Source organism: Diplotaxodon limnothrissa, linkage group LG12 (assembly GCF_057381915.1).
Source record: "Diplotaxodon limnothrissa isolate DT_005_m linkage group LG12, D_limnothrissa_male_GT1.1, whole genome shotgun sequence".
Lineage (NCBI taxonomy): Eukaryota > Metazoa > Chordata > Actinopteri > Cichliformes > Cichlidae > Diplotaxodon > Diplotaxodon limnothrissa.
The window spans coordinates 1,644,927-1,669,667 of NC_140607.1; the positions used below are offsets into that span (position 1 = coordinate 1,644,927).

Genomic DNA, 24,741 nt, shown 5'->3' on the forward strand with positions numbered 1-24,741 from the left:
TAAAGTCAACATGACTTAAAAACAGCAGTATAGGTCTATAAGGCCCTGAAGGTAAAAAACTACATTTTCCGTGGAAACTTCCGGTTTCAGGCAGGTAATGGCGGACATGCGATAGTTTGCGCTGACGTCTATTCCAACATAGGAAGTGCTATGAACAGCTGATCGGATCGGCAAAGCGTGTTTCTGGAATATTATGTTTTTGTTCCTGGAGCGCTTTTTATGCAATTTTTGCAAAGCTATATGTGGAAGGGAACTGTGACTTAGGACAACCTAATGGCATAAGATGTAAGTACAACTCCTCCGGTTTCTTATTCCAAAAAAAATATTGCGCTAGCTTGCGTGGTTCCAGTTTTACCGGGATTTAAAAATAGTTACGCAAAACGGAGCGTGCTGGTTACAGTGAGGCCTCAACCTCGTGTTGTGCGCCTCAAACATTCTAAAACCGGCTTTACAATAAGACTCCCCTTATAGATGGCTAATAAATAGTTTATAGCTATATTATTAATTAATCTGTAAATGCTTTATAAACCATTATTAATGGTTTATTATGCATTAGTTAAGGGCAAGAACGAGAAAAAACTGACCGGTTTCTTGCCAAATAGTGAGCCAAATGTGTTCACCTATATATTTCATCGAGTTGCTATATTAAACATTTCAGACTAAGTTACTATCCTGTAAGCACAATCAGCATTTGTAAACATATTTTTTATCATATAAAATTGTACTTCATAAATACATTATAAATATCCACAACTATCAATCGGAGCCTTGTTGTAAAGTGTCAAGCATGACACCATTTATTAATGACTACTAAACATTTATAAATGACAAAAGAGAGTCTTAAATGTATAATGTCACCGTTTATAACACTTAGACCTAAATTACAATCAGTGCTTGAAATAACATTTAACTACTGTCAAAAATGGCACTGTATTGTAAGAGTAATACATGTAACATTAAATGTGTTTTTTAAAACACCAAACAGTCACCCACTCCAAAAAAAGTTCATGCCAGACTGGTTCAAACTGGAAATACTTTTTGTATGTCCTTAAATAAGCGTCCCAGTGGTCCATCAGGGTGTCGCGAACCAAGACAAGATGACCACTCAAGAACCATCAGGTGTTCCTCCAGCAACTTCTCAGTGCGATTTCCTCTTAGTCTACGGACATGTCCTTTGATGGTCATCCAAGCCCTTTCGATATGCTGTGTATGACTGCCAGATTGAGGATCTACAAACCACCTGCTGTGATTTACAGTGTAATGTCTGTACCCTATGTTTGTCAAAACATTCTTGTAGGCTCTCCACTCATCACTGATAATGGCACTACCCAACTTAACATGCTGTCTGATCAGAGGAACAAGGTGGCGCCTTGATCGTTTTTCAACAAGTTTTAACACGAGCCTTCGCCTTTTGTCTTTAATTCACATCATTCCAAATACCCATTTCTTCCTTTTCCATGCATTTCCAAAGCGTCCACGTGCATACTGAAAACAAAAAGAATAAAATTAAACAAAGAAACATTCAAAAAGATGGTTGCTTCTTAAAACTTTAGTCATAATCCTGTTATTAAAGTAAATTGGAATTTAACTTCACTACCTAACAGGATGGCCAAGATGTTGGTTGAATACCTGTTTTCTGTACTTTAATTTCCTTTTGGGATTAAAAGTATTTTTTGTTGAAATATTTTAATTCTTACTCGAATGTTAAAATATTCAAGTAATTATTAGAGTAAATATATATTTATTAACCCTTTAGAACCGGTCGGAGCGGGCACGCTCCATTTTGCGTAACTATTTTTAAATCCCGGTAGCACTGCAACCACGTAAGCTAGCGCAATAATTTTCTTGCATATGAAACTGGAGGAGTTGTACTTGCATCTTATGCCATCAGCTTGTCCTCGGTCACGGTTTCCTTCCACATATAGCTTTGCAAAAACTGCATAAAAAGCGCTTGCAGGAACAAAAACATAATATTCCAGAAACACGCTTTGTGTGACCGATCAGCTGTTTGTAACACTTCCTACGTCCATCAGCGCGAACTATCACATGTCCGCCATGACCTGCCTGAAACCGGAAGTGACGTCATTTTGCGGAAATGTAGTTTTTTTTTTACCATCGTGGCCTCATGAGCTTATACTTGTGTTTTTAAAAGTTATGTTTGACTTCATGACTTTCTGTGTCGTTTCTGGGATGCTTAGGACTCAGATTGCACTGCTGGAAATAGTTTATTTTGATGCATATGCTGTTATTTTGCAAATTTGCACTATAATATATTTTTTCGTTTTTCCTGCAGTATATGAAAATTGGTGTATCTCAAAAATAAAACTATGAAAACACTCAAAATAAATTTGCTTTGGTGGGAAACTAGTTTGTGCAACTTTTTTGTATTTACAGTTTTGAGGGATAAACCTCTTAAATTTCTCTAACTAGAAATATATGTTAAAAAACAAAAACGATTTTAAATTTTTTTGTAGTTTATTGCACTTTTTTGCAATTTATGTAATTACTATGCACTTAATGCAGACATATTATTAAAATTTGGGCTATAATGGTTGTATTGATGTATAGCAACTTGAAATGCTCCAAAAAATGGCTCCACAGCATGTAAAAATATAATATAAGCTCTGGCGGACTTGGTTCTATGGTCGGTCTTAAAGGGTTAACTGATTTTTTATTGTATTTGTTGCACTAATAATATAGTTACTACACTGAAAACTAATTTTTGTACTTATGGTAAAGGTTTCCATGTTTAGAGGACACATTCAGATCTGCATTGATTCTAACAAACCTGTCTGAGAGTTTACCAACCTTTCGTTGATGACGGAGACAGCTTTCATCTATAACCACATCTGTGTCTTTTAATTGCACGTATGCAAACATGTCAAATGTGTCTTGCCATGCTACTTAGTGTTCTGGAGCTGCCAGCCACTTCATCATTGATCATATCTATTTGTCTGAGCCTGAGCCCTTGTGAAAATCTGTGATAGAAATTGAGACAATTATTACTTACTGAGGCCCTAATTGTATTTCACAAGTCTTGTATTGGTGTTCAATTATGAAAGGTGCATTGCTATTGATGTCTACATCTACATATACCTGTAAATGAACTTCATCCAACTGAAAAGAGATGTTTTTGATTTCTCAAAGAGGGAGCCAGTTCTATTTGTTCTGGAAACTTTCCTATGACTTGCTCATTTGCAGCACCTGAGAACATACAGTGGGGCAAAAAAGTATTTAGTCAGCCACCGATTGTGCAAGTTCCCCCACCTAAAATGATGACAGAGGTCAGTAATTTGCACCAGAGGTACACTTCAACTGTGAGAGACAGAATGTGAAAAAAAATCCATGAATCCACATGGTAGGATTTGTAAAGAATTTATTTGTAAATCAGGGTGGAAAATAAGTATTTGGTCAATAACAAAAATACAACTCAATACTTTGTAACATAACCTTTGTTGGCAATAACAGAGGTCAAACGTTTACTATAGGTCTTTACCAGGTTTGCACACACAGTAGCTGGTATTTTGGCCCATTCCTCCATGCAGATCTTCTCGAGAGCAGTGATGTTTTGGGGCTGTCGCCGAGCAACACGGACTTTCAACTCCCGCCACAGATTTTCTATGGGGTTGAGGTCTGGAGACTGGCTAGGCCACTCCGGGACTTTCAAATGCTTCTTACGGAGCCACTCCTTTGTTGCCCGGGCGGTGTGTTTTGGATCATTGTCATGTTGGAAGACCCAGCCTCGTTTCATCTTCAAAGTTCTCACTGATGGAAGGAGGTTTTGGCTCAAAATCTCACGATACATGGCCCCATTCATTCTGTCCTTAACACGGATCAGTCGTCCTGTCCCCTTGGCAGAAAAACAGCCCCATAGCATGATGTTTCCACCCCCATGCTTCACAGTAGGTATGGTGTTCTTGGGATGCAACTCAGTATTCTTCTTCCTCCAAACACGACGAGTTGAGTTTATACCAAAAAGTTCTACTTTGGTTTCATCTGACCACATGACATTCTCCCAATCCTCTGCTGTATCATCCATGTGCTCTCTGGCAAACTTCAGACGGGCCTGGACATGCACTGGCTTCAGCAGCGGAACACGTCTGGCACTGCGGGATTTGATTCCCTGCCGTTGTAGTGTGTTACTGATGGTGACCTTTGTTACTTTGGTCCCAGCTCTCTGCAGGTCATTCACCAGGTCCCCCCGTGTGGTTCTGGGATCTTTGCTCACCGTTCTCATGATCATTTTGACCCCACGGGATGAGATCTTGCGTGGAGCCCCAGATCGAGGGAGATTATCAGTGGTCTTGTATGTCTTCCATTTTCTGATGATTGCTCCCACAGTTGATTTTTTCACACCAAGCTGCTTGCCTATTGTAGATTCACTCTTCCCAGTCTGGTGCAGGTCTACAATACTTTTCCTGGTGTCCTTCGAAAGCTCTTTGGTCTTGGCCATGGCGGAGTTTGGAGTCTGACTGTTTGAGGCTGTGGACAGGTGTCTTTTATACAGATGATGAGTTCAAACAGGTGCCATTCATACAGGTAACGAGTGGGGGACAGAAAAGCTTCTTACAGAAGACGTTACAGGTCTGTGAGAGCCAGAGATTTTCCTTGTTTGAGGTGACCAAATACTTATTTTCCACCCTGATTTACGAATAAATTCTTTACAAATCCTACCATGTGGATTCATGGATTTTTTTTTCACATTCTGTCTCTCACAGTTGAAGTGTACCTCTGGTGCAAATTACTGACCTCTGTCATCATTTTAAGTGGGGGAACTTGCACAATCGGTGGTTGACTAAATACTTTTTTGCCCCACTGTATCAATGAGTAAAATAAAGAAATGGACCCTTAAACAAGAGCATTCATTGAAAAGATAATCACAAAATTAAGTATGAAGAAAATAATAATGAAAAGGGGTTACTGCTGCCTCTTGCATTGATAACAGAAATATTTTGTAATATTTAACATGCACTACATTATCATGCATTATACATACCACATATATTGGTCTTTCTTCACCACGAAAATCATTTTCATCTTATGGTGACAAACAGGGCATCTAAGCTTCTTTTTTAGCAGGTGTTTCTTCTGCAGCCATTTAATGAGCCTGAGTGCCTTACATTTAGTTTGTTTTCCTTCTATCCTGGCGCGCAATCTCATTCCCAAAGACATTCTGGTGGAAAACATGAGTAATTAATTTTATTATCACCTCGAAACACCGTAAAATACTCTATGGGAGTCTAGTGCAAATCGGTTCAGAGTTAAAGAACTTCACATGCTATATAAAACAAGCCCTATAATCAAAAATAGTTCCACGCAAAAAAGAGGATTGTTTCACCTGTTATAATGTATCTCCGACTTTGTTATGTAGATCTACCTGCTGGATTCATGCTAAAAAATATGTTCTGCCGCCAAAGGGAGGGAAAACAAACTTAAAAGACTGTGTGCACGTTAGCATATGCTACTTCCGGTGCGGAAACTCCTGTGGGGAGCTGTGTTTCCGGTGTCCTATTCGCGCCTAGTTTACGGTCCAAAACAAGTTAAGCGAATGAATGAATCAAGCGGCGATTTACATTTCTATAGATGTCTCAGGCATTTACCCAATATATCTGTAAATGATGTTCATCGACTTGTCGATATTTTTCCCCCGCGCCTCAGAGCAAAAGAGAAAAGGATTCAAATGTTATATTTCTCAGCTGTCCCTCATTTATCGCGGGTGTTATGTTCTAAAAATAACCAGCGAGAGGTGAAATCAAGCAGCCAATTTTATTTTCAGACGGTGCAAAACGTTTGGTGGACATCGTGGACATCCAGCACTGCACTTCAGAGTCACACTGCTAGCATCGATGCAGCGATTCTGTACTGTACAGGAGAGACGTCACGGAGGAGATCGTCTGCAGCGATCAGGACGCAGGACACAATGTGACGTAAAAATAAGCATGCAAACTTGCACTAAAAAATCTGCGAAACAGCGAGGTGAAAGGTGAACCGCGTTATAGCGAGGGACCGCTGTAATTTTGAAGGTAAGTCAAAACATACCCTTCGTACATACTAATGTATAGAAACCCTTATCAGCAATCATTCATTTTTTGTGTGGCTTTTTTCACGGTTTGTTAACATGCTGTGTAGGTGTGTACTTGACTAGCTGATCTCGACATAACGGGAAACATCTGGTTTGACTGTTCTTCACCTGTAGTTTGAATGCTGAACATTTGCCTGTTTAAATCATAAGACCAGTCACTATACAGAGATGTGCTTCTGAATGTGGACGATGTGTCTTCTGCTGCAGTGATGCAATTCTGCTTGTGTTGAGTGATGTAAACAGCTGATCGATCTAAACTCTTTAAACGTCAAAATTGATCATTAGATTTTTTATGACACAACAGCGGTGAGTGTTCCCACCTTCTGCTCTTTGTAACTCTTTCAGTTTTCGAGTTTTGGATTTTGGAGTATATCTTCGCAGTAGCAAAGCTACCGGAAATGTACAACCCCACATCCGGTCTCAAACCAGGAAGTTAGCATTTTCTCATGCACAGGGTCTATTTAAACGCAGAGGAGCTTATACAAACATCCAATCACAGTTAACTTTATTAAGGAAATAAAGCTCCTCCTATCAGAGCGCGACAGCCAGTGGAGCGCTCTGGAAGGTCAAGCCACAGGGGCACGAACAGACACACTGAAGGCACTCGTTCAAGTTGCCGCGCCATGGATGGAGCAGAAGATAAAAATTTGTTAGCACATGTTCGAAGAGATACAAAAAGATCTAGATTGCACTAAGCCAACGACATCAGCAGTTAGACATGACGGTGAGTATATTGCTAGCTACCTAGCTACCGAGCCATTTGGCTGCTAGCTACAGTGGCTAACTAACATCACATAACATGTGAATAGCTCTATTGCTATTGGTTATTCCAAAAATTGATATCACTTAGTTGTATATTTTTAGTTTTGTTTATGTGCATCATTAAATTTATATTAACCACCCCAGTAAGGCAGTACACATAAGAATTATTTGCCTTGATTTAGAAACGTCTGAACCACCATAGGTGTATATAACATAACTTTTTTTACAAAGTGGCTTTTTATAAATTCAAGTTGTGAGCGTTTTAATCAATATTTTTCCCAAGTTTAGATTATAAATTATTTTAGTATTGTCATTTAATAATTGTTTGTACTTTAGATTCTTCTTCTAATCCTGCCCCTACTGCAACTGCCCTTCTTAACAAGGAGTGAGAGAAACTGACTTTTCTTAAGGAGAAACTGGAGTGGCAAAAGAAGAGAACTGAAGAACTGGAAGGAGAGAGACATTTTCTCCGAAGTCAGCTATCATCAACACCTACACCCTGCCTGTGATCAGGTACCCTGCTGGGGTAATAGGCTGGCCAAAGGAGGAGATAGATGATAGGTTTGTAGCTTGAACCTATTCGCTGGAACGTTGAAGACAATATAATTACACAGCAAGCAAGACACGAAGTAGGCAAAGTTCTTCTTCTTACTCATGCATGAGGGACACCTGCCTGGAGCCAAGTGTCGTTCCACCACTTGACCTCCGTCAGACTCTTAGCCAGGTTCCCCATAGCACTCCTTTTATTGTGGTTTCATGAATATGCATAGGGTCATTAACATATAACATCTTACATAGGTATACATGTGAACAAAGAATACTGTGTGTGTGTGTGTGTGTGTGTGTGTGTGTGTGTGTGTGTGTGTGTGTGTGTGTGTGTGTGTGTGTGTATGTGTGTGTATGTGTGTGTGTGTGTGTGTGTGTGTGTGTATGTGTGTGTGTGTGTATGTGTGTGTATGTGTGTGTGTGTGTGTGTGTGTGGGGTCAGAGTGTGACCCCATAAATGACTTCCCTAAACCTGCTGGTCTGGAAGTCCAACAGTTCATCTAAACAAAAGGCACTTAGCCTAAAACAGATATAGCCACGTTTATCCTACCAAAAAACAATAAAACAAGGTACGACCTCTTCTCATGCTCCCAGGATGTAGGTGTGCATTCCAGTGTGGAATACACACCAAGCCTTTGCAGCCTGTTAAAGATCACACTGTGGTGGACCACTAGAGGGCTCCACTCACACCCAGTGTAGAGGAAGTGTGTTCCTGTGTTTTGTGGCGCGATATGCGCAGTTGATGTTGGAGACGAATAAAGGAGTGAGAACTGAGAGCTGTGTCGTTGATGCTTACCTCCACATTGGTGACCCCTGACTCGAGCATGCAACGGGCCGTAGATAACGCACACTCCGCTATGGATGCATCAGCGGCCGCCGGACCTCCGCCTCCTGTTGCAGCTACGTTCGCTGTGGCGCTGAAACTGCCGGACTTTTGGCTCCATGACCCCCCGTCATGGTTCGTACACGTGGAGGCTCAGTTCGCCCTTCGCGGCATCTCGGCTGACGACACGAAGTATCACCATGTGGTGGCCTCGCTCGACCCGCTGGCCACCCGTCGCGCGATGGCGCTCCTCCGGGACCCACCCGCCCAAGGGAAATACGCCGCCCTCAAAGAGCTGCTTCTTCGGCGCTATGCCCTCTCCGACGCCGAACGAGCCGAAAAGCTCCTCAACCTGTCAGGCTTGGGTGGCGGTACCGCGCTTGAGCTCATGGAGAACATGCTATCGTTGCTCGGGCCGGATGACGGTGGTTTCCTCTTCGTGCACCTCTTCCTTCGCCAACTACCGGCCGCCGTGAGAGCTGTCCTCGCGAACTCTCCGCTTCTGCCTGCGAAGGATTATCGCTCCCTGGCTGAAGAAGCGGATCGCATTCTCCTGGCTAGCCGCACTTTCGACGTTCACGCCCTGGCTACGGACACGCCGGCGGCACCTTCCACGCCTCCACCTGCCTCCCCCGGAGCATCCGCCCCCTTGCTGACGGCAGGGATTGCTACACGCCGGCACCGCGGAAAGAGCATCTGTTTCTACCATCAGCGTTTTGGCGACAGAGCGCGTCGCTGCCTGCCGCCTTGCGCTTTTACGGCCCAGGGAAACGGACCCGCCAGCGCGCCGTAGCAGCCGCGACCGCTGGCAATACAGAAAGGCTGCTCTTCATAGAGGACTCGCGCTCCGGGAGACGTTTTCTCGTGGACTCCGGCTCCCAGAAGAGCCTCCTTCCCCCTACCGCTGCCGACGGACTAGCAGCGAACTGTGGGCCGCAGCTCATTGCAGCTAACGGCTCTCCCATCAAAACGTTTGGGGAAAGGTTGGTGACTGTTTGTTTTCATGGCCGGGATTTCCAGTGGAACTTTGTTGTTGCTGCTAGCTCTGTACCTATTTTGGGTGCTGATTTCCTGTGTGCTCATGGACTACTTGTCGATGTCGCTAACAGACGTTTAATCGATGCTCTCTCGTTTTCTTCGCTACCCTGTTTTACTCGGGCCGCCGAGCCCCTGATTCGGGCTAATGTAGTGACCTCCAGGGATGCTTTTCAGCGTTTGCTTTTAGAGTTTCCATCGCTGTCTGTCCCTAATTTCTCTAGCACGGTAACGAAGCATGGGGTTGAGCATTATATTCCCACGGTCGGGCCCCCGGTGTTCGCGCGTGCGCGCCGCCTCGACCCCGCGAAACTGTCCGTCACTCGGGAAGAGTTTGCAGCCATGGAGCGCCTTGGCATTGTACAGCGTTCGAACAGTGCATGGGCCTCTCCGCTTCACATGGTGCCCAAATCGGACGGTCGGTGGCGGCCATGCGGAGATTTCCGCCGTTTAAATAATGCCACGGAGAATGACCGTTACCCCATCCCCCACATTCAGGATTTTTCTGCCAATCTCGCCGGAACGTCGATTTTTTCTAAAATTGACTTGGTGCGGGGGTATCACCAGGTTCCCGTGCGCCCCGAAGACGTTCCTAAAACCGCTGTCATTACCCCCTTCGGCTTGTTCGAGTTTTTGCGCATGCCGTTTGGCCTGAAAGGTGCCGCCCAGACCTTTCAGCGGCTGATGGACTCAGTTTTGCGTGGGCTGCCGTTCGTTTTTGTTTATCTGGACGATATATTGGTGGCCAGCTGCTCAGCGAGCCAGCACGAGTCCCATCTGCGCCAGGTTTTCCAGCGTTTGGAAGCGCACGGCCTGATCATCAACCCTTCCAAGTGCCAGTTTGGGTTGCCTGTTCTGGATTTCCTCGGGCACCGCATTTCCGCTGAAGGTGTGGTTCCGTTGCCCGACAGAGTCCAGGCCGTTTCGGCTTTCCCGCGTCCCACGTTGGTTAAAGCGTTGCAGGAGTTCTTGGGGATGATAAATTTTTACAACCGCTTTCTCCCCAGAGCTGCCCACCTGCTACAGCCACTCTATGCTGCCTTAAAAGGTAAAACAGCCAAAGATCCGGTTGACTGGCTGCCTGAACGCGTCCGTGCGTTTTCCGCAGCCAAGTCTGCGCTGGCTGACGCCGCCCTGCTGGCCCACCCGCTTCCGTCGGCGGAGATCGCGTTGACCACCGACGCCTCGGACGTGGCAGTGGGCGGAGTGTTGGAACAGCGGGTTTCAGGTCTCTGGCAACCGCTCGCCTTTTTCAGTCGTACGCTCCGGGATGCTGAACGCAAGTACAGTGTTTTTGACAGGGAGTTGCTGGCCCTGCACCTCGCAACACGGCATTTTCGTTTTTTCCTCGAGGGTCGCAACTTTGCTGCGTACGTTGACCACAAACCTTTGACGTTTGCGATGTCCAAGGTCTCTGACCCATGGAGCGCACGCCAGCAGCGCCAGTTGGCGGCCATTTCTGAGTTTACCACAGACATTCAGCATGTGGCTGGTAAGTCCAATCACGTCGCTGACTGTCTCTCACGTGTGTTGGTTTCTCCGGTGTATGTCGGCATTGACTACGCTGCCATGGCCGCCGAGCAACGTGCTGACCCGGACGTCCTTGCCCTTCAGTCAACAAAAACGGGCCTCGTGCTGGAGGACACCCCGGTGTGGGACGGCGGTCCGCGCCTTCTTTGCGACGTTTCCACCGGCCGCCCCCGCCCGGTGGTTCCCCTTTCGTGGCGTCGTCGTGTTTTTGACTCGGTGCATGCCCTCTCTCATCCCGGCGTCCGGGCCTCGGTCAAGCTGGTCAGCGGCAGGTTTGTTTGGCCGGGCCTTCGCAAGACGGTGAAAGAATGGGCGGCGGTTTGTATCCCATGCCAACGCTCGAAAATCCACCGGCACACACAGGCACCCCTCGAGCCTTTCCGTGTCCCGGGTAGGCGTTTCGATCACGTTCATGTGGACCTGGTTGGTCCCTTGCCGCAGTCACAGGGTTTCACGCACCTTTTGACTGTGGTGGACCGCACAACCAGGTGGCCGGAGGCGGTACCCCTGGCGTCCACGACAGCGGCAATGGTGGCCAGGGCATTTTTGTCAACGTGGGTTTCACGTTTCGGCCCCCCTGCTGACATTACCTCGGACAGGGGCCCCCAGTTTGTTTCCGAGCTTTGGTCTGCTATGGCTGACGGCCTGGGAGTCAAGGTCCACCGCACCACAGCATACCACCCGCAAGCTAATGGGATGTGCGAACGGTTTCACCGGTCACTTAAGGCCGCGCTCCGTGCTTCCTTGACAAGTGGCGACTGGGTCGAACGTCTTCCGTGGGTTTTGCTGGGTTTGCGTAGCGCGGTTAAAGAAGACCTCGGGGTTTCCCCAGCTGAACTGGTCCTCGGCCAGCCTCTCCGGGTCCCCGGGGAATTCTTACCTGAGAGCCCTCCCCCATGTTTCGATACCTCTTTGTTGCCTTTTCGCCCCCTAAGAAACTCATTTCCTGTTCCTGGTCCTGTGCACCACTGCCTGCCTGACACCTTTGTTCCGAGTTCATTGGACTCTGCTCGTTTCGTTTTCGTCAGGCACGATGCCCATAGGACTCCGCTGCGTCCACCATATGACGGGCCATTCAGGGTTCTTAAACCAGGCAACAAACATTTCGTTTTGGACTTTGGCGGTCGGCAGGAAGTTGTCTCTGTTGACAGACTTAAGCCTGCACATGTTATGCAAGAGGATCAGGTGGTCCCGGCCCAGGCCCCTCGCCGCGGCCGCCCACCTGCCACCGGGCTGATGGATTCTGTTTTTTCCCCCAGGAGCGACCCGAAATCAACGGAGTCCGAGTCGTCTTCAGCTTTTTCTGACCGCCAGTGCCAGCCTCGCTCCCGGGCTGGGTTGCCCTCTGTCAGTTCCCCACCCCCCCAGTTCAGCCGCTCCGGCCGTTTGCTTAAGCCCCGGGTCCTGGACTAGTTCTGCTGGGTGTTCGGGGGGGGGGGGGGGGGGGGGGGCATGTGTGGTGGACCACTAGAGGGCTCCACTCACACCCAGTGTAGAGGAAGTGTGTTCCTGTGTTTTGTGGCGCGATATGCGCAGTTGATGTTGGAGACGAATAAAGAAGGAGTGAGAACTGAGAGCTGTGTCGTTGATGCTTACCTCCACAACACATCCTATCACTACACAATCGATTATACACCTCTAAGCATATATGGTTAAATATTTCTAAGCATAAATGACAATCAACAATACAAAACCTAACAATAGAAGCCACTGACATAAAGACAAGAAAGCTCCTTACCATGCATGGAGGGTTTCACCCCAAGTCCAGCACCGTGAGGCTGTACGCTAAGCGGAAGGAAGGGGGCCGGGGACTGGTGAGTGTCAGCACCACAGTCCAGGAAGAGACAACAAACATCCAAGAATACATTGGGAAGATGGCCCCAACTGACCGAGTGCTCAGTGAATACCTCAGGCAGCAGAAACCCAAGAAAGAGGAGGGAGATGAGGAACCATCATGGAAGGACAGGCCCCTGCACGGTATGTACCACCGGCAGATAGAGGAGGTGGCTGATATCCAGAAATCCTACCAGTGGCTGGACAAAGCTGGACTGAAAGACAGCACAGAGGCACTAATCATGGCAGCACAAGTACAAGCTCTGAGCACAAGATCCATAGAGGCTGGGGTCTATCACACCAGGCAAGACCCCAGGTGCAGGCTGTGTAAAGATGCCCCAGAGACAATCCAGCACATAACAGCAGGGTGCAAGATGCTAGCAGGCAAGGCATACATGGAACGCCATAACCAAGTGGCCGGCATAGTGTACAGGAACATCTGTGCCGAGTATAACCTGGAAGTCCCGAGGTCAAAATGGGAGATGCCCCCAAGGGTGGTGGAGAATGACCGAGCTAAGATCCTGTGGGACTTCCAGATACAAACGGACAAAATGGTGGTGGCTAACCAACCGGACATAGTGGTGGTAGACAAACAGAAGAAGACGGCCGTAGTGATCGATGTAGCGGTTCCCAATGACAGCAATATCAGGAAGAAGGAACACGAGAAGCTGGAGAAATACCAAGGGCTCAGAGAAGAGCTCGAGAGGATGTGGAGGGTGAAGGTAACGGTGGTCCCCGTGGTAATCGGAGCACTAGGTGCGGTGACTCCCAAGCTAGGCGAGTGGCTCCAGCGCAGTCCTGGGAACAGCTAAGATACTGCAGGACCCTCAAGCTCCCAGGCCTCTGGTAGAGGACCCGAGCTTGAAGGATAAACCGCCCGCAGGGGCGAGTGGGGAATTTTTTTTAAATACACTTTATTCACATGATGATTTTCTTTAACAAAATTGTCATTCTGTTTAAGCACATAAGCTTACTAAATCATCAATTGTGTAATTGAAAAGCAGGGGGCTTTGAAGTAGCAGCTACTCTGCACATCTTTGTCACTCAGTGTAATCTGAGTGGTGTCAAATATCTTGTTTCTAAAAGCAGCCATTTTGTTGTTTGCATCCTGCAGAGCCACCTAAAGACGAACCATTCAATGATCCATTTTCCTCGAAGGGTTCTGAAAACTCAGATTCATCTTCCGCATCTTCATCTGTATTGTCTGTGTGGTCATCCTCATCTTCATCCCCAAAGAAGCGAAAGCACAAATACAAGAAAAAGCATTCAAGAGTCAAGAAACCCAAGAAGGAGCAGAAGAAGCTCCGGCAGCGTGGTGAGCAAAAGATTTTGGAAGAGAAGATTTTACAGAAGAGGATACTATAAATGTGACATAAAAGATAGTTGTCACGGTCCCCGTGTCTCTCTGGTTGGCCCACGCTGGCTACAGGTTTTGTTGTTGTTAGTTTTAGTTTTTTGTCTCTCCTCCTCCTCTCTGCCTGGGTGGAGCTCATTACGGGCTCTCACTCTTGGCCCACGCACCCCTGTGGATGGTGTCCACCTGCGGCTGATCTGGCTGATTTCCCCAGCTGCTATTTAAGGCAGTGGCACAGAGCAGCTCACCGCTGGAACGTCGAACCACCTGAGTTCGTGCTCGCGGCATATTCAAAGAAGAATCGCTTACACGTGTTTTATGTTGTGGAACTAACCTTTGACCTTCTGTCTGTAGATTCTGGACTGAATCACCGGACCTGTCCAAGTGGGGCAGTGTGTGGAGTGTTGGAGCGAGTGCGGCTGAAGAGGAGTGCGTGTGTGCGGAGGAGCGGTGGCGGTGACTGAGTGGAAGAGGAAGCGTGTGTGTGGATTCCCCCCCCCCCTTCTCTCCCTGGAGCCCTGGACCCCCTCCCAACTCACTGTACATATTTTTTGCACTAAGGTGATCCCTATTGTAAATAAATCCCCTTTTGTTTCCTTGAAAGAACTGTCTGCGCGTGGGTCCGTTCAGTAGCCATGACAATAGTATTATGATTTTAATTTGTTCTAAAAACTACTCTGTGTTTGCTACGTCATATATACATATCTGTCTATGTGTGTATATATATGTATAGATTAGTATGCTTTGTGCATTTGCTTTTCTAATTATTTGCTTTGTTTTCATTTTCAGTTCAAACGCTAAATGACATTGTGCAGCGATACAAATCCCTCCTCAAGACATTTCCAGAGACGAAGACCATGACCAAAGCTTTCCAGAAGCATGGGCTCGACAGGAACACTGTTGTGTCCACTTCATCAGTTGGGGAGCTTGCTATTGCGGTCCCCAATGTTTTCCAGGAGCTACTGTCCAACAGGCCTAGTGGAGAGACGGTACTAGCTTAAGCGATGTGAGGCTGCAATTCAAGGCAGTGATGAAGTAAAAAACAAAATAGAAGGTATGAAGGCGGCTGGTACTTTGCTTCCAATTCGAAGAGGGAAATCTGTCGGAAACCCTAATTTGTTCTAAGTGGTTTTGTTTGTTTTGAACATATTGAACTGAAGCAAAGATCTGCAAAACCAACCGTTTTTCAAAGATCTGTTCACATATGTGTTGAGTTTCCACACAACTAAGAGATTTACCTGTTAGTTTATTTTATTGGTTTTTTTTAATATTTTGATTTGTATAAATGTGTGTAGAGTAAATAATACAGCTGTGCAGTTTCAGTTAAGGTATAATCATTTATTATGTTATAATTATTATAATTTTCCTTTGTTTTATGCCAGTGGTGGATTTAGGGATGGGATTTGTTTCCTTAATATAGTTTTAGTTATCTTTAAAATGCTTGTATATAAGTTTAGCAATACTAAATAACTGTTGGTGCTTTATACTTTTTATAATAATGCCAAGTAATACTTAGAAATGTTTGTTGATCATAAATAAATGGTGTCATGCTTGACACTTTACAACAAGGCTCCGATTGATAGTTGTGGATATTTATAATGTATTTATGAAGTACAATTTTATATGATAAAAAATATGTTTACAAATGCTGATTGTGCTTACAGGATAGTAACTTAGTCTGAAATGTTTAATATAGCAACTCTAGATGAAATATATAGGTGAACACATTTGGCTCACTATTTGGCAAGAAACCGGCCAGTTTTTTCTCTTTCTCACCCTTAACTAATGCATAATAAACCATTAATAATGGTTTATAAAGCATTAATAATGGTTTATAAAGCATTTACAGATTAATTAATAATATAGCTATAAACTATTTATTAGCCATCTATAAGGGGAGTCTTATTTTAAAGTGGTACTTTTTGCTTGGTGGCGCAGTGCATTATTCTTCTCTAATAGTCGAGTGCAGGGGTGGAACTAGAGAAATCTTCTTAGGGTGGCATGAAAATCAAACGAGGTGGCAAAATCAAAGCCTTTTTAAAACACATCTGCAGGTGCTACATATGGTTCAAATGCAGTAAATATACACGTTTCATATAAATATAGTCTATAACTTCATTATTTTTTGTAGCCCACAAAATTAAACATTTCAGTTACATTACACATGTGAATTTTGAGTCTATGTACTGTGTAGCCTGTACAGTAAAAAAAAAAAAATCACACACTAACATAAAATCCTAGTCGTAGTTATATTTGTTTTACTGTAAAAACCACAAACATGCTTAGGGAATGATTTTCATAACTTGAGACGCAAATAGAAATTGTACATTTTAAAAGTCATGCACAAATTTTGAAAACAATAAAATTATATACAACTATTTATCTAAAAATACAGCCAATGCCTCTGGTGTTTGTTTTTTTGTTTTGTTATAACCATTTAAAAATACGACTGTAGCTTAAATGAGAGAACAATCAAAATTCTCCCCTGATAACAGCACTGTTGTCAGAACTCTTGGGTCTTGGGTCTCCAGTGGACCCACCTTTGTCCACTGAAGCCCATTTCCTGAGGGTTTTGAGATGGAACAGGTTGCAGACTGACCTGCTAGTGTCCTATCGAGCCACATTCAAGAGTGTGCTGGTGCACGCCATCCCCGTGTGGTACGCTTGTTGCACAACAACCGATAAGAAAACACTTCAGAGGGTCATCAGAACTGCACAGAAGGTGATCAGCTGTCCACTCTCCCATAAAGCTCTCCACCTGCTTGCATCCTCGTTTTTACTGCCATCGTCTGCAGGCTGCTTCTCACTGTGCTATCACTGCTCTGAGCTCAGTTACCATCTGCACTTTGTGTGGAAACAGCTAGCATTAGCAAGTAAACAGGCTTCAGTGATTTATCATCGTAACAGCCTTTCCTATTGGTAGCCACCTTGGCCACCATGTATGATGTAGAGAAGCGGGAAGAAGTTGTTAATACGTTAGCAAGAAGAGCTCAGATGATGATGAAGCAGGGATGCAAGCCATATCTGATCTAATAAAACAGGCAAGTCTACCTGGTGCAAGCATCACCAGTGCTTTCAGATTAGCATCTATGAGAAGGTCTGAATCTAATAAGTTTGACCGGGTGTTGATATTAAGAGTTAACCATGTCAAACGCTGCTCAAGCCTTTGTCTGATTCATCTGATATTTTGTTTTTGCTACTGTGTTAAGATACTTTTACAGAGTCAAGATGTAGTCCTGTGTTTCTCAGCTTATGGGTGGCTGTAGCCTGAATGGTAGAGCATCTACTGTAATAATGGGAAACTTGGTGGTTTGATCCCTGGCTATTGCTTCAGTCTGCATGCCAAAGGATCTTTGAGATCCTGACCCTGAAGTAGCTCTCCCAATCATACAAATACATCAGATTGTAGCTGTTAGATAGAGAATACTGAGGCCTAGATAAAGGCGGTGGCATGAATGGATGAATGTTCTATAAACACTAAGTTTTCATGTAGAGTAGAAACGCGTTTTATAAGAAGCATGATTTATAGAACTCGGACATTGTTGGACATTAAATCAAATAAAGTATTTAAAATGAGCTCAACCTTAAACATAAGCAGCAGTAATATTAATCCATTCAATGCTGATACGAACGCCAAGATACGAACGCCAAGATACGAACGCAAAGATACGAACGCCAAGATACGAACACCAAGATACGAACGCAAAGATACGAACGCCAAGATACGAACACCAAGATACGAACACCAAGATACGAACGCCAAGATACGAACGCAAAGATACGAACACCAAGATACGAACACCAAGATACGAACGCCAAGATACGAACGCAAAGATACGAACGCCAAGATACGAACACCAAGATACGAACGCCAAGATACGAACGCAAAGATACGAACACCAAGATACGAACGCCAAGATACGAACGCCAAGATACGAACACCAAGATACGAACGCCAAGATACGAACGCAAAGATACGAACGCCAAGATACGAACACCAAGATACGAACGCCAAGATACGAACGCAAAGATACGAACACCAAGATACGAACGCCAAGATACGAACGCAAAGATACGAACGCCAAGATACGAACGCCAAGATACGAACGCCAAGTCACTCTGCGATTCGTCCATCGGAGTGTGAATGTCAGAGACCAAGACTATTCGCCTGACCTACAGAAGAAGAGAGCTAGAGTATACGAGGTTATCAAACAACTTAAAAGAAAAAAACGTGCAAGAAAAATGTCTATACCCAGCGAAGCTGAGAATAAAACTGGACACTGGAGAGAAGACCTTTGCAACATTAACAGAGGCTGCGCAACAGTTGAAAGAGATTGGAGTCGAAATAGGTTGCGGAGAAAGACGGCACATCGAAGAAGAGCTGAAAGAAGGTTGGAGAAACAACAGGAGAAGGCAAAGGGAGGCGGCGTTCTCGATCTCGGACCTCAGGGTCATGCAGGAAGGACATTAAATTAACTAAACGTCAGAGTGATTTGAAAGTGTGTGGAAAAGGGGGAGACAAAAATGTAAGAAGTACACCACATACACTACCTGTTCTTACCAAAATATAGACGGGAATTCATTTTGGGTAGTAAAATGTCACTTATCTTAGAAAGTTATATTTTAGTCTGGGCGGAGGTCATGCTTAGGATTAATATGAGTGGACTACACTTACTAAGACCTCTTATACACAATAGTGTAATATTGGTTATTTGTGCATTAAGCACTTTTCCCACAGAGAAAGAGGGTCACACTTCTCTGCCCCGTACCAAATGGGGGTTGCCCACAATGTGGACGACTGGAAGGATGGAAGTCTTGTTCTTTTTTAGCTTTAAGTTTTCTTTCTCTCTGACATATGTTATAGACCTGAGTTCACATTTTCTCTTACAGACTAAGTATATATATACTCGGTACATACAGGAAAGAAAGGGGAATATCCAATTATATAGAGAACGCGATATATGAACTTTGTTAGCTATAATGTAAAAGGAATCAATAACCCAATTAAGAGAAAAGAAATCTTAGGTCAACTAAAGAGATTGCAGTGCTCTGTAGCCCTGATTCAAGAAACTCACCTCTCTGAAATAGAATAACTAGCAATAACAAGACCCCAGTCCAAAATGTCTAGAAGTCTCTCAGGCACGATGGCAGAACTGGGACTCGTAGATGTTTGGAGGCATCAACATCCTACGGATAAAGATTTCACATTCATGTCTCATGTGCATGGAAGCTACACAAGAATAGATTTTTTCTGTATGTTAAAAAAAGAGCTATTCAGGGCAAAAGAGACAACAATTCAATCAATTACTATATCTGATGATAGCCCAGTTACTCTGAACATTGATATGGGAATGTTTGATTATTTTAAACACTGGAGACTGAACGTCTCATTGTTAAAAAACCCACAGGTCAAACAGGAAGTACAGTCTGCTCTATCTGAATACTTTGCTATAAATGATGATAGTAGTATCTCTCCCTCAATAGTATGGGATGCCAGTAAAGCCACGATAAGGGCAAAACTTATCTCTATTGGAGCCAGAATGAAGAAACAAAGGCTTGCAAAACAGGTAGAACTAGAAAATGAAAAAGAAGATTGGAGAAGGAACATAAACAACAAGGTAAAGATGACATATTTAAAAAGCTAAAATGCAAAACAACAATTAGATGAGATATAGATAGACTATTCACATATCTTTTGGGACTGTCCAATAATTCAAGGTTTCTGGTTAAGAATCAAAGAATAAATAGAGCAAATCCTACAAGTAAATACTGCACTAAACCCAACCATATTTGTCTTTGGAGTTATACTCAGGGAGAGGTACACCTTAGATGAAAAATATATTCTACGGATACTCTTACTGATAGCTAAGAAAATGATAACAGTGAATTGGAAACAAACAACCTCACCATCCACAGCATAATGGGAACAGACTGAAAAGAGTTCATACAATGGACCGAATGACAGCAAGCTTGCAACTGAAGGTGAAGATCTTCTACCAGGAACTGTGTGGCCAGATTTGGGTGAACGAACAAGAACTCTGGAACATTGTAATATTAAGCTATAAATCTCTACGACATGTTATTGTATTAATCTTGGTCTGGTTTTTTTCTTCTTTCCTGTCTTAAATGGTCTCATGTCAGAGAACGTTAACATGTTGTTTGTTTGTTTGTTTATTACCACAAAAATTACTAAATAAACAGTTCTAAAAAAAAAAAAGTGCTGTATAAGAACCAGTCCATTTAATTCTAAAACTAATTATTATTTTTACTTTTGATGCACAGTTTTCCAATAATACAGTTTTATGTGTATTGTTGAGGAAAGGGGGATAGAAAGAGATGAGCACACCTGTCATCACGTCCCAGAGAGGGTTACAGGTCTTAACATCTTAATACAAAGTTCAAGAACAGAGTTTATCTATTTGTGCTTTTGCTAATAGTAAGTCATCTTTATTCTTAATCAAAGACATAAAGTATGAGGCTGATACCTAACCTCCTGACCTTTTACTGTGATTTGGCCTGTGTCATCTGTACTGGGTTGGTTGTACCAGCGAGGAATGCAAACAGGGCATACAGCCCAAATCTTGCCTGCTTTTAGTTCTTGGACAGAATGATTAAGCAACGATTCAGAGAATGTCTGACAATCATTAAAAATAAATAACTGAGTATACTGTGATTGACACACAGAGATTTGAAGGAAACAAGTGAGAGAAAGTATTTCTATGTAACCAGATGTTATCTCAGAAGATGTGATGCTCCGAATGAAAGAGTGAGAAGGGACAAAGGATGAGCAGCTATGAAAGTTGTGCAGATAAGAGATGCTGCCTTTGTCGTCTGTGAGATGAGTGGTTCAGAAGGTTCACAGTTGGAAACTGCTGCAGAAAAAGGGATCAACCGCTGCCCAAACTGTGCACTTACAAAGTGGTTTTGTCATTTATGGGTTTTTCTCTGCTCATGTTCGCCGTGTTAGATTAGAAATTTAAGAGGACTTGGATTCCCATTGTCTTCCTGTGGATTATAACTTTGACACTCTGTTCCTGGAGATTGAAATCTCCGAGGGGTACTGCTTTCCTGTTGGACTATCGCTATCAACATGAAACAGATAAGTGCATCTTCAGGTCTGGATGTGCTCATTCTCTTCTCCAACCCGTCTCCTCGCTCCATCAGGGGCCTCCCACTTCCCTCTGCTGGGGTGGATGCAAAGCTGTCACAGAGATGCGTGGCTTCAGGTTTCAGCACTCCTGTTTGTTAGTGTGTTTCATTGCAGATGCATCATTTGGAGACCCAGCATGTCTGATGGCTTCCTGCTAGACGTTTGTCCCTCCACCACCCCCTTCCTGTCACGCGTCACTCTTTACCGGTCTCTCGCCAACCTAGCCTTCACCACCTTGTCCACTCTGCCATTATACCCACTCTGATGATAACATGAAAAATAAAATAAATACACAAAACGTAAAGATTAACAAGAGGAGGATACAGACAGTTGATAACGCTGCTCTTGTGTGCGTGTTTGGCACAACAAAGCATTCAGACCATTGTTCTGCTCCCCGACAAGAAATGTTATTAATCCAAACAACCTTATGTGAAAGTAAAGGTAAAACTCTTAATCCACATTAATATAAACAGCTGTTAGGTCAAAGCTGGAGTTTTCCAAGCCAGGATTGCATCGCCTTTGAATCGTCATTTTTCATTAGTTTCTCTGCCCTTTTAGCTCCTCGTCAGGCTGCCTAGTAAATTTGGCTGTTGCCTGATATAAAAAAGAATATGCCTTTTTCCAAAAAGGACAAAACCTAATTTAAACTCAGTTTCAGTGACCTTGTGGTAAAGAATTTTTAATGTATGTATATTTTAAATAGTTATATCCTAAAAAAAATAAATCTTGGAGACTTCCTGCGTACCACAGTTTGAGAATGACTGCCCTACAGAAACTGGCGAGCAGGGAGGCTGACCAGGAGATAAGCATGGAAGACCTGGTCCACTATGGCAGTGAAGTCGAGGTGAGTGACAGAGCAAACTCATGGCCCTGACTCCTTCAAAGCAACTGAAGACCAGGACAGAATGGAGACTGTGGAAAAGCGGAAGAGTTCTTGCTAAGAATATCCATAAGTGCCAGTCCAAGAGAAATCATCCTTATACCTGTGGTCCTGTGAATGCAGCTGGAGATCTTGAGCAGTCTCTTCAGTTCCTGCCTGTACTCCAACAGCTTTGAGTTTAAAGGCTCATGTTGTTCTGTCACTGTTTGGCTGTGTGGTAAGCTGTGTGGTGTCAGTGTGCCGAGGCAGACTGTATGAATTGTGCAGAGTGGACCCACAATGCAGACACAAAGGAACATGGAACAAAACTTGAATATCAACGAAATGTGAGCCGTTTTATAAGGCTGATAAAAAGGGTACAAAAACAAGAGGCAGTTGCACACTGGGGAGAAACTAACTAGAACTAAACTGGGAAAACTACACGCTAAACAAAAAAAGACAAAGAACAAAACCTTGAATGTGATTTTTTTTTAAAAACCTGAATATGGAAAATCCAGGCAACATGCAGGCATGGAAACACGACGAGGAACAAGAGACGACCCAACACTGAACAGAGGAGGAAGATAATGAGAGGATGGGGAACAGCTGGGACAAGTCACCTGGCTCAACTAAACGGGGAGATCAGACAACCACAGAGAGCAAAGAGAGAGCAGAGCGATACAGGAGGCGTCACCAAAGGGAACCAACAAAACAAAGGCAAAGTACAAGACAGGACAACTAAAAGCACAAAGGAACAAATAATCAGACCACTATCAGAAGACTATGAAAATAGACATAAATCCCTTCTTCAAACCAAAATAACTGCTCAACTCACAAAAAGCTCAAAACCCTGACATATGTATTGTGTATACTAAAAATGTGCTAAATATGATGTTAAATACTAAAAGGCTGTTATTTGTTTTCATATAAGTGGAAAAACTGGAAAAATAAGGTGAGAAACAAAATACAGTAATTGTAAACAGAAAGGATATATTCAGTTGGTTCTTTTCAAAAATCATGTCGTCATTGTAAAGAAGGAATATTTGTTTTTTCACCTTTGCTGTTGTTATGAATTGTGACTTAAAGGTTTCACATTAACAAATGATCAGAAGATGGACAGTTTTATGGTTGATTTAAATGCCAGGAAGAGGGGATTGAAATGATACTACAGACGGAGCTCGTTCCACAACCACTATCCTGCAGCAGGGGCAGATCTAGAAGGGTGGCATGGGGTGGCAAGTGCCACCCTAAAATGATCCCTTGCCACCCCAGTTTTGCATATGACAGTGTTGTTTATTAAAATAAGACAGCATTAACAGTTTGAGCGTAGTTACAGTCAACAGTGAATATAAATGCTAAAACTGAATATATTGCATAGTGTCCCCCCCCCCCACCATCAACAAATGGTTCAGCCCATAGCAGGACGGCTTTTTTCTTGTTTTCAGTAGCAAGCGATGCTTATGATCGTGCCAGAGCACATTCTGAACAACACCATGGGAAATTAGGATTTTACACAGGTGGTTGGATGTTACACTCTGGAAAAGGAAGGAAGGTGAGTGTTATTAACCCTCTGTGGTCCACAGACACGCTGCACCTCCAGATCACATGACTGATCTAAGCTGGCATAAGCTGCAGCCACGCTGAGTCTCTGTTTCAGCCACATTGAAAGTTCGGACTTCAAAGTTTTTAAATTTTAATTACAGGCCAGTAAATCCAGAGTTATGATCATATATATCAGCCACGCTTTTTTCTAAACACTGCCATCACGTTTGTGTGTGTGTGTTTTAAGCGTTTTCTAAGGACAGCACGAAAACAGTAAAGAAAGGAAAAAAGCCACATGTTTCCTATCGGTGGAAAAATGCACCATGTCGACCAATTTGAAAAAACAAAGTCAACATGTGGGATTTGGTTGTTTAGGAAGAGGGAAAAGTTTTAGGAGTGACGGTAACGGCAGCGAGACAGAGCGAGAGAGAGAGAGAGAGAGAGAGAGGGGGTGTGAGTTTAGATGTGGCAGATTTGTGACGTTTAGTGTGGAGTGTTTACTTAGTGTGTTGTGTTGTGTAGTCGTTTTGTTTAGTGTGTCAGTGAGGGCACTAATGAATGTCACAGAGGCACATTTGTAAACACTGTCACTAAGTAGAAAACCAGCGGAGTGATACAGCTGCTGTTATCAGGCCTGCAGGTTTGTCCCTGTGCTCTTCTATCTTTTGGTGGACAAACTTTTTTTTTACTGGCACACATCATTTGTGGGGCATCTTACTGCGACAACTGATTGTTCTCTTATTTTAGTTTTAGTAATATTTTTAAATGGTTGTACAAAATGAAAGAAACGGCAGGTGTATTGGCTGCATTTTTAGATAAATAGTTGTTTATATATATGGGGGGCGATCGTGGCTCAAGAGTTGGGCGTTCGCCTTGTAATCGGAAGGTTGCCGGTTCGAGCCCCGGCTTGGACAGTCTCGGTCGTTGTGTCCTTGGGCAAGACACTTCACCCGTTGCCTACTGGTGGTGGTCAGAGGGCCCGGTGGCGCCAGTGTCCGGCAGCCTCGCCAGTGCGCCCCAGGGTGGCTGTGGCTACAATGTAGCTGCCATCACCAGTGTGTGAATGTGTGTGTGAATGGGTGGATGACTGGATATGTAAAGCGCTTTGGGGTCCTTAGGGACTAGTAAAGCGCTATATAAATACAGGCCATTTACCATGTTTACAAAAATTTATATTTGCATTTCAAGTTATAAAAATTTACTCAACATGTCTGTGGGGGTTTTT

At 43.9% G+C, this 24,741-nt stretch overlaps 1 protein-coding gene and 2 pseudogenes across 1 annotated transcript in view; 1 reads left to right on the forward strand and 2 right to left on the reverse strand.

Moving 5' to 3' along the window:
• arid3c (AT rich interactive domain 3C (BRIGHT-like)) overlaps positions 1 to 24,741 on the reverse strand; it is an 82,623-nt gene that overhangs the window by 53,148 nt on the left and 4,734 nt on the right. The window lies entirely within an intron of this gene.
• On the reverse strand, positions 1,021 to 3,209 carry LOC146620632 (uncharacterized; annotated as a pseudogene).
• LOC146620633 (coiled-coil domain-containing protein 106-like) lies at positions 6,740 to 15,090 on the forward strand (annotated as a pseudogene).